The following is an 11,479-nucleotide window of genomic DNA, read 5'->3' on the forward strand; positions in this document are numbered from 1 at the left end:
TCTTGGTTGAACATCTTCTTCATCTTGTTCTTCTTCTTGGACTTCTTCGTTGTTGACGTTGTCGTTCTCTTATTGTGGTGGAGAAGAAGGTTGTTGGCGTTCATCTTGGTGCACTTCCTCGTTTTCTTCATCTTGGTGTGTCCCACTTGTGGATGCTTCCGTATCAACTCTTGGTTCACCTTGTCGTGGGGTAGAAGCTTCCACTTGGACGGATGAGGTACTCTCCTTCACCTCCGTTGGACGAATCTTGCCAATAGACAAGTCTTGGATTGCTTCTGAAGGGTCTTTGTCTCCTACATCAATTGGCAATTGCTCTACTTGCGAGATGTTAGATTCATCAAACTTCACATCTACCGTCTCTTCAACCTTTCGGGTGAAATTATTGTAGACACGGTATGGGTGAGAGTTTGAGCCATAACCAAGTAGGAAACCTTCATGAGACTTAGGAGCAAATTTAGAAAGACGATGCTTATCAAGAATGTATCACTTTGAGCCGAATACTTGAAATTATCCAACTTGTGGTTTGTTACTGGTGAGGAGCTCGTATGTCGTCTTGCCAAGTAGCTTGTGAAGATACAAGCGATTTGTTGCATGACAAGCTGTCTGAACCGCTTCCGCCCAAAAGTGCTTTGGCATCGTGTACTCATCAAGCATCATTCTCGCCATTTCAATGAGTGTCCGGTTCTTCCTCTCAACAAATCCATTCTGTTGAGGTGCGTACGTAGCCGAGAACTCATGTGAAATCCCTTCTTCGTCAAGAAAGGTGTCCACATTTGCGTTCTTGAACTCCGGTCCGCTGTCGCTGCGAACCTTCTTGATTTTCACTTCAAATTGATTTTGGGCCTTCCTAGCGAAGTTTTTGAAGATATTTTGGACCTGCGATTTATCATTGAGAAAGAACACCCACGTAAATCTTGAAAATCATCAACTATAACTACACCAAAAGAATTTCCACCGAGACTTTTGTAAGCATTAGTACCAAAAAGATCCATGTGAAGTAGCTCGAGTGGCCTCCTTGTGGTCATGATGTTCTTCACGGGATGCCTTCCTCCAACCAGTTTACCTGCTTGACAAGCGCTGCAAAGGCTATCCTTATCAAATATGACATCATTAACGCCAAGGATATGATTTCCTTTAATAAGCTTGTCAAGGTTTCACATACCAACATGACCTAATCGTCTATGCCATAACCAACCTTTAGAAGATTTAGCAATTAAGCAAGTTCTAGGTTGAGCCTTTTTAGTGAAATCAACAATGTAAAGATCACCTCTACGTATACTGGTAAAGTCCATTTTATGATTGTCTCTTCGAAACACTTGGCAATCTACTTCAGTAAATAGGACATTGAAACTGAAATCAGCAAGTCTAGATACTGAAAGTAAGTTGTACCCAAGAGATTCAATGAGCATGACATTTTGTATGGAGCTATCATGTGAGATGGCCACCTTACCTAGGCCAACCACCTTACCCTTTGAGTTATCACCAAACGTGACATACTTTCGAGGGCCGTCATTTTCAGCAAGCTCACGGAACATATCTTTATCTCCGGTCATATGATCAGTACATCCACTATCAAGAACCCATTCCTTTCCTCCAGCCATGTAGCCGCGAATATTTTCCATAAGACCAAAGTGTCTCATTGCATCATTAAGATCATAGTCACTGTCATCATCATCCTCATCATAGTATCCATGTTCAACATCATCTTGTGATTGATCAACTCCTAGAGAGGGTAATTCATTAGATAAATGATCATTTCTATGGTTATCTTTATGAATTATAATAGCTTTGTAAATGATATTGCTAATGATTCCAACATCTCCTTTAGCACTCGTAAGATTAGTAAGCTCAAATAAGCAGTCACCAAATTTGGGATCATTGGAACTCATCTTAATCAAGGCAATAGACTTATGGAGAATTTCATCTAGATTTTTCAAGGAATAACTTGGAAAGCGTTCCTCAAGAAATCTCCATATAGTGTAGGCACAATCAAGAGTAGGCAAACATTCAATCAAGTTTCTAGGCAGGCCTCTATTGATAAGATTAACAGTTCTAAGGTTGCGGATCATGTCAATAGACTCATCAAGGGTAGAATGCAAAGGATCAACATGAGGTGCACAAGGGCTAGCAATGTACTTGTTCAAATGATATTCATTGAAAATCTCAAGCATTTCATTTTTCCACTCATGAAAATATCCTCCATCAAGAATAGGCACTCTATGTCTAAGACTCCCCAAAGTAGACTCATCCATCTTCCTCCAATGGTGTTTAAACCAAAGCAATGGAGACCAAAGCTCTGATACCAATTGAAAGGATCAAGAAGAGGTGTCTAGAGGGGGGTGATTAGACACTAAGTGCTAAAAGTTGCAGTTTTTAATTTCTTTAGGTTGAAGGAGAGTTTTGGCACAAGTTTAACAAACACAATACATATCAAGCAAGCATGCAAAGAGTATATGAGCAGCGGAAAGTAAAGCATGCAACTTGCAAGAATGTAAAGGGATGGGATTGGAGTGTGCAAACGCAATTTGGAGACATGGAGATTTTTGAGACGTGGTTCTGATAGGTGGTGCTATCGTACATCCATGTTGATGGAGACTTCAACCCACGAAGGGGAACGGAGGGCTCCACCCACGAAGGGTCCACAAAGAAGCAACCTTGTCTATCCCACCATGGCCGTCGCCCATGAAGGACTTGCCTCACTAGCAGTAGATCTTCACGAAGTAGGCGATCTCCTTGCCCATACAAACTCCTTAGTTCAACTCCACAATCTTGTCGGAGGCTCCCAGGTGACACCTAGCCAATCTAGGAGACAGCACTCTCCAAGAAGTAACAAATGGTGTGTTGATGATGAACTCCTTGCTCTGGTGCTTCAAATGATAGTCTCTCGAACACTCAACTCTCTCTCATAGGATATGGATTTGGTGGAAAGAGAATTTGAGTGGAAAGCAACTTGGGAAAGCTAGAGATCAAGATGCATATGGTAAGAATGGAATATCTTGGCCTCAACACAAGTGTAGGTAGTTCTGTCTCAGAAAAAGTAGGTTGGAAGTGTAGGTTTGTTCTGATGGCTCACTCTACGAATGAAGAGGTTATGGAGGGGTATATATAGCCTCCACACAAAATCTAACCGTTACACACAACTTGCCAATCTCGGTGGGACCGAATTGATAAACTCGGTCGGACCGATTCAGCAAATCTAGTGACCGTTAGGGTTTTCGGTGGGACCGACTGGATCAACTCGGTGGGACCGATGTGCTAGGGTTAGGGTAAATCCAAAACTCGGTTTGACCGATTACTCAAACTCGGTGGGACCGATTTGGGTAATAAGCGAAATAGAGAGTTGGCCAAGCAAACTCGGTGGGGCCGATTTCATATCTCGGTGGGAATGAAAATATTGCAATGGGTAACAGAGAGTTTGCAAGCCCATCTCGGTGAGATCGAGATCCCATCGGTGAGGTCGAACTGATTATGGTTTCTGGCAGTGGCTATGTCAACTAAACTCGGTGGCTCCGGATAGAAAGAATCGGTGGGGCCGAGTTGGATATTTGGTGTGGGACATATTTGGAAGTGAGAAAGTGGTTGAGGGCTTTGGAGCGTATCACTAAGCACTTTGAGCAAGCAAGGCATTAAGCGACACCTCATCCCTTCTTAATAGTATTGGCTTTTCCTATAGACTCAATGTGATCTTGGATCACTAAAATAGAAAATGTAGAGTCTTGAGCTTGGAGCGTGAGCCAATCCTTTGTCCTTAGCATTTTGAAGGGGTTCCACATCCTCTAGTCCATGCCACTTCATTTTTGAACTTATCTGAAACATACTAGGTAAAAGTGTTAGTCCAACAAGAGATATGTTGACATTAATTACCAAAACCACCTAGGGAGCACTTGTGCTTTCACTACTACAGCATGTAACAGTTGAATCATTGTTGTCCTAATGATGTAAAAGAGAGCAGGAGCGAGAGAGTGGGATTGTATCAGAATGAACAAGGGGGTTATGCTTGCCTTGCACTTCTGAAGATATTATAGCTCTTCATCGATCTCATCGAACTCATCGTTGGAAGCACGTCTATCGAGAGGGGACAAATACCGGCAACAAAGGAAAACACAATCAATGCAATGCACAATATGATGCATGATGATGACATGTCAATATGCTGTGTTTTGAGCTAATGCAACTAAAACCAGAAGGGATTGGGTCATTTTGAACCAAAGGTTCAATCCCAAACTCAAATTATGAATTTAAATAGTGCCTTATCATGTTTGAACTAAACAACAAGGTTAAGTTACTTAGACATGCATGAAACCAGTACAGATGGATAGATTGGATTTTTCTAATCATTTTTCATATATAACTTATTTCATTCCAAGCTATGGTTGAATTTCTATGAATTTTAGAAGTTTTGGACATTTTTTGGAATTTCCTGAAAAAGATTAAATCCAAAAAATGATTAACTCTGTCAGCATTGCGTCAGGGTGACGTCAGGAGGTCAACAGGGCCGTCCAGGTCAAACCTGACCAGTGGGGCCCACTGGTCAGTGACACAATGCTGGTTAGTTTCGCTGACAGGTGGGGCCGGGTCACCAGACACGTCAGCAAGTCAATACTGACGTGTGGGGTATGTCAACGTGTGACATGGCCAGGTCAAACTGACCTGTGGGGCCCGTGGGGGTTAGTTTAATCTAAATGCAAACAAAACCGGGATTAGTTAGGGCGTGGGGCCCAGCTGTCAGTGGGTGTGGGTTCAATTAGTGGTGCCATTAGCTGCTAATGACACTGCCACGTCGGCACGGCCGGAGTTAAGCCGCCGGCGACCTTCCCGCGCAGCGGAGGGCATCGGGATTCCACTACAGGGTCCGGTTTGGCGTGCGGGGAGTATCTACGGGGAGCTGGAGGAGTGGCGCATCCAGTGGTGGAGGCTGATGGAGCTGGGGCGACGAGCTTTGCGGCGGTCGGAGCTCGGGAGTGCGCGGGGATGGTGTTGCGGTGGGTAAACGAGCGAGGAGAAGAGCTAGCGGGGTGCTACGTGTGGCGGGGAGCAGGTTGGGCACGCCAGGGTGACCGTTTGGTCACCGGAGTTGCGTCGTCGACGAGCTCAGGCGGCAGCGGCAGTGGCTACGGTCGGCAGTGGGGCGGTGTCTACGGCCTGAAATCAAAGGGGAGGAAGGAGGGGAAAGACGCAGGTGCTCATGGTGAGGACGAGGAGCAGGTCAGTTGGCTCAGGGGAGGCTTGGAGCAGATGGCACGGCCGTGGCGATCTCGGCTTCCCGAGGTTAAAGACGATGACGGGGAGAGCATTCGGGGGCATCCGGCATTGCGTGAGTCATCGAGGAGGCGGAGCTCATGGGCACGTCAGAGAAGTGAGGGGGTGGCTCTCGGCACGGTGGCAGCGAACGGCGGCAACGAACTCACTCGATGGAGCTCAATAGAGAGGGATAGAAGAGGGGATGAGGACGAGGAAGTGAGCGAGAGGGGCCAGGGGGTGTGTGGCGATGTCCTCGGCATCAGGGCAGCTGCGGGAAGCAGGAGGTGGCCAGGCGCATGGGCGCGCACGGTGGGTACACGGCCTCGTGCCCACTGGCACGAGGAAGAAGACGCCCCTGTCCCTGGGCTGGGCCAGGAACAGTGCTGGGCCGCCTGGGCTGGACAGGTGTGCTGTGCAGGTGAGTCGAGGTAAGTCTCTCTCTCTCTTTTATTTTCTGTTTTGTATTTCTTTTTGTAACTTTGTGGCTTTTCTAAAAATACTAAAACTAACTCAAAAATCATGAAACTGCTCATGCCCACTGTTTGGAATATTTCCAATAGTAAACATTTTAATTTATGATTATTTGGACATTTAAATATTTTATAGTGTTTAAATGCCCAAATGCAAATAGAGTATGATTTAATCTAGCGACCTTATGCTGTCCTAGAAAATTGTGCACCATTTTTGTCAGAGCTTCTAGACCAAGGCAAAGATGATGAACATTTTAGAAGGGCATTTCAGGTTCATTGAAAAGGATTTTAGTAAACCCTAGTTGGATTAAGGGGGTGCTGGGGGTTTCTGTCATCCCCATTTCAACTTCATTTGAATTTCAAACATGATGACATGAGAAACAAGCAAAGGCAACAGGGGCTGAGCTAGGGCTATGACAACTCACCCCCCACTAAACAAGAATCTCGTCCTGAGATTCAAGCGTAGGGTAAGATGAAGGGGGAACACAAACTAACATAATCTTCACGATCCAGGTTGCACTTCATAAAGGCGTTGATTCAATCACCATCTTTGTCTCGTCGTCTTGCTCTGAGAACTCCAGGCAACATGACAACGAGAGGAAAAGGAAACTCTAGAAGTATCGATCTTCTCGAAGATTGAACAACTCAGAATTAACTCACGGGATGAGACATAACATCTCTCGAACTGAGACGCGAAGCACACATCTAGAGGGATGGAGTGGAACAAATGACGAGGGTTCACTATGTAGAAAACAATTCCACACCTAAGAGGGTGATGAACGGTTGTCAACGTAGCGAGGATTTGAGTTGCCATGATACCATAACAAGACGCCTTAGAGAAGGATGACCCATAGAATTATCCCTTAAATGGCAAAAAGAGTTACTTTTGATTCAGAGATCTATAAAATTCTCTATACCAGCCTAGGGCAAATCTCGAGGAATCGTTTGAAGGAGTTCGGAAGAATGACATACTCTGACTAGAATGGATGATGTGGACTACCTTGTTGAAGACAACACAATGGATGATTTTTACTTATCATCGGAAATGGATGGGACCCATGGTAGGACCACTTTGGAAGATGATCCTGAACAAGAATACTAAGAAGGCAGCCCATAGTGAAATGGCACAAAGATGGGTGCAAGCTGGGAACAGAATGTAAATGCTGGGAATGTTCCAACCGTCATATCTGCCCATTTTTAGATCTGGTTAGTAACAGGATTCTTCAGACTCAACATGTCTGCAAAAGAAAGTTCGCAATACAATTCGATGAGATGATGTTGCGAGATTCTCTGGGAATGAACTACGGAAGCAAGCTCCAAAACATGAGCTGGTTCTGCTACACAACTAGGAACGCGCTGTCCAAGACAAGCATGACCACGTAGTAGTCTTACAACAAAACACTACCGAGTTCTGGTTGGGAACCATCGTCGAGGATATCGGAGTCTTGTGCATGTTCTAGAATTAACATAGCAGACTCCTTTTCCTTGAGCAAATCAATCAGTGGCTTGGTGTGCTAGGGAATACATATGGAGTGGAGGTAATTAATCTACCAAACCATAGAATACTTTCGCACGTGCATAACTGACTTGGGATGGTACCAGAGGAAACAAAAACAATCTTTCTCGAACTCACGGCGGCAACTTGCACCAAATGCACATGAATTCAAGGAAGTCACTTGTTCCATCCAAGCAGAAGCTTCATGAACGGACCATGAAGGCATTGCTTACAAAGTTTCCAACACTAGGTTGACGTTCAACATGAATCATGGAGGAGACAAAATGCTGCTGATGCGCTCAACGGCAACTCATCGGAATTTTCCATATCACTGGAATTCCACCATTATGTGAACAATGTGATAGTATTGGTCAGACCAAAGGATGTAATGGTGTATGCTCGAGGAACAACCATGGGTAAGACATCATTATGAATATCATTGGTTCTAACTTGATTTGATGATAGCCCACACTCAAATCAAGGTTTGGACACGATGATAGATTCAACAACTGATCACGAGGAACAATCGATGAAGATTTCATCTTTGTTCAACACACACACACACACTCAAGGATACCCCTTAGTGATGAACTAAGTTGGACAAGCTTTCATCTTCCGACTCTCCAAGTTGTTGTTCAGCTTAACCAACTAGTTCAGGGTATCCAACCCAGATTCTTGGAGAAGGGGTGGTTACAAGAAACCAACTTGATAACGAGCTCAACATAGCGGTCAGGTGACAACCTGATAACACTTCCAAGAAGATATTCGGAAAATCACAAATCATCGATATGTTACTAAGCTCGAGAACAATCTTGCTTTTCAGGGCAAGACAATGTGACCAAGAGAGTGATGGAGTGACACAATCCTATCTCATTGATCCAGGAGTGCACCAGGGAAAATGGACTAGGTAGCACGATCAATCTTAGAATGATGGTTCAGTATCCAACACGCTAAGAGTGATAGTATTTTCCATTAACTACCAAGCAATGAGGTTGCTAGGAGTATTGATTTCACACATCATGATTCACTTGTCGGTATTCCATTTACAATAACACGGAGACCGAGGAATGAACGATGATGGCAAGAAGTATCACTGTACCAAGAGTTCATAGGAGGTGGTGCAATTCTCATGACATTCTTGACATAAAGGGGGTAATACTCCATGGTAGAATAGAGCAAAAGCTGGATTGGCATTTTGATCCACGGAATACAACTACATTGACCCAATCCTCGAAGTGGGCAAGGTACTGGAGTTTGTTTCTCCTAGTCATTCCAGAATAGAATGGATTGACAGACCACAAGAATATGAGGTATCGATGAGCATGAATGCATGACATGATCTTGACTATCAAATGATAGACGGAGATCAGGATACAACTAAAGAGAGGGACAACTCAAAGGAACATATATATTTCTGAGTTGTGGATGCATAGATTAGTATGTCGAGCAAAGCTCAACATTTGTTCCGGATAACCCATGCAGAAAGATAGAACTGGCAGATTCACAAACACAAATGGAGAACTCATTAGGAGCACTCTTGTTGTGATCTTTAGGTTCAAAAGAACTTCCGCCAAGGATGGTTCATGGTATTAGGAAGAATGATATACCATGGACCTTGAAAACTATCACAAGGTTACTAATATCCTGAAGAAACTAGCAAACACTATCAACATGAAGTAAGTAGGGTGAATCTCGGGTTCAAGAACCCAGGAATAGAATGCCTACTAACTAAGTGGCATCATGGGATACTTTCGAGAATGGCGGCTAGAATCATCGCACTGGGAACAAAAGCATTGCTAGATTACTGGGTGATTTTCCAGGATGCCTAGGGTCATAATACTAGCTCCATCTTATATGTCGAGGCAGTAGAGTACCACAATAGACCGTTTAGTGTGCTTAATCTGGCCCAAAAGGACATCAGGAACGGGAGGAAGGGATTTGCAAAAGCATCAGACTTCTAGAAACCTGGGATTACTCAGACAGCATAACGGTTGTAAATACTCAAAAGATTTGAGACATCCTGCAAAATAGTGGCATGACCACTCATCATCACAATATCAAGGTTCTGAGGCCAACTGTGAACATACGGAGGTAGAAGAAACTGAACTGAGACTTGAATTCATCAATCCTATATGTCTATGGATTAGTAACACGTGATCCTGATAGAAAGATGAGAAGACTAGTTCTTAATCCCGTAGAAAAGAAGAGGTTGACTCAGATCAGAAGGGCATAAGGTAAAGGAGTAAAAAGAGCCTTACGTTCCCTTCCACAATCAATTCCCTTACATAACTAAAGCATTTCTAGACACGACTTCGACCAGTTTGGCTTGGTAATCCTACAGGCAGTCAGGCTCTGATACCAAAGCTGTCAGGACCCCGATCCTAATTCACATCGATCTAGCATGTAACACATCATATCACTTTGCGACCTCACGCACGGTATTCCCACGGGTGCCACCTTACCTCGCCCGGGACCGTTTGCGCCTTTTGGCTCACGTATATGATTGTGTCGCTAGCATCCATATGACAGAGAACCCGGGCCAACATGACTAGTCGTAAACCCAAAGTGGCACTAACTTGCAGGGATAGGCATACATGACCCAGCAACGAACGTGTCGATCATCAATGAGTGAACCCGGGCTATAGCAGTTGGGCTAATAGGACTCCGGTAACTCGGGCTGTAGCAGGCTAGCAATACTCCAGAAGTCACCGCGTGACATTTCCCTAAAGGTACAGACACAAGAACGAAGTGGGACACATGTCGACCAGTCTAGGTGTTCCGGAGCAGTAGTAACTGGGCTAGCAGGACTCCAGTAAACCAGGCTGTAGCAGACTACCATGGCTCGGTGGAAGCACCAGACTACATTTCCCCATAAGAGAGGCTACCAAGGATAGACTACTATGTTGTCGGATCCCACACATACCAAGCATTTCAATCATACACACAATATGCTCGATATGTGTAAATACAACATGGCATCACAACAAAACTCTATGACTCAAAGTATTTATTCATTAGGCTCCGAGGAACCAAGTATTACAAACATGGGTCTCTTGACCCAACATACAGAGCATACAAGCAACAAGCACAAGCGGAAGCTTAACTTGTCTGAGTACATACAACTACAAATGAAAAGGCTGAGAAGCCTGACTATCCACAAGACCTTGCCGAGGGCACAAGATCATAGCTGAGGTAACAAGCTAAACATCGAAGTCCACGTGGAACTACTAGCGAGACTGAAGTCTCTCTGCAAAAACATAAATTAAGAAAACGTGAGTACAAATGTAGCCAGCAAGACTTACATCAGAACTATCTACATATGCATCAGTATCAACAAGGGGGTGGTGGAGTTTAACTGCAGCAAGCCTGCTTTGACTCGGTGGCTTTCCTAAACTATGACTGCAAGTAGCTCTTTTGAGGTGGCGCACATGAGTCCACATATTCACCAATCAATACACCGCTATGGATCCGCTCCCGTCTCCCTACGAGAACGCCATCCATAGCACTCACGCTTATCTTGCGCATTTTAGAGTATCCACTTTCACTTGTCTCTGAACTATACAGGAAACCTAGAGGTCCTTTACCGCGGACGCGGCTATTTGAATAGATGATTTATAATCCTGCAGGGGTGTACTTCTTCGCACACGCTCTCGCCACTTACCACCATGTACACATCGTGTATCTCGGCAACCTTCAAGCGAAAGCCCGGCGAGGGAGTCGGACACGACCTGACTAACCACACAAGTCTCTAGTCCAGGTTTATCGCCTATTCGGGTTCCATCCGTGAGGAGATCCGGCCGAGGTTTCGCTCACAGCCCCAAACGATGTGTGCAGGCTTCCTGAGACACCAAACGGGTGCCCGGTACACTGTGCCACGGTGTATCTACCGCATCATAGCCCACCCCTAGGGTCAGCGCTACGCACGGCCTCCAACACATATCCTACAAACACCAGAAACTAGTTGCAACTCCTGGACAGAGATCAAGGTGGTTAATAAGTCGAGAGGGTCCATTGGATTCGGGTCCAATGCGTGGTAGTAGGTGTTCATGGATCACAAACACAGAACTCAGTTCCTAATGACGGCTTCAATGAAACAACCCACCATGTACTCCTACATGGCCTCTCATCGATACCTTTACCAAATCATGTTCACACACTTAGCTCTCAACAGTAGGACATGTTCACACATCTCCAATTCATCCCCGATGAATCAGACCTGACTCAACTATAAGCAATAGTAGGCATGACAAACAAGCATGAATGAGTAGGCACA

The sequence above is a fragment of the Triticum urartu genome, chromosome 3A (genome assembly GCF_056163025.1).
Source record: "Triticum urartu cultivar PI428250 chromosome 3A, HENAU_Tu73, whole genome shotgun sequence".
Classification (NCBI taxonomy): domain Eukaryota; kingdom Viridiplantae; phylum Streptophyta; class Magnoliopsida; order Poales; family Poaceae; genus Triticum; species Triticum urartu.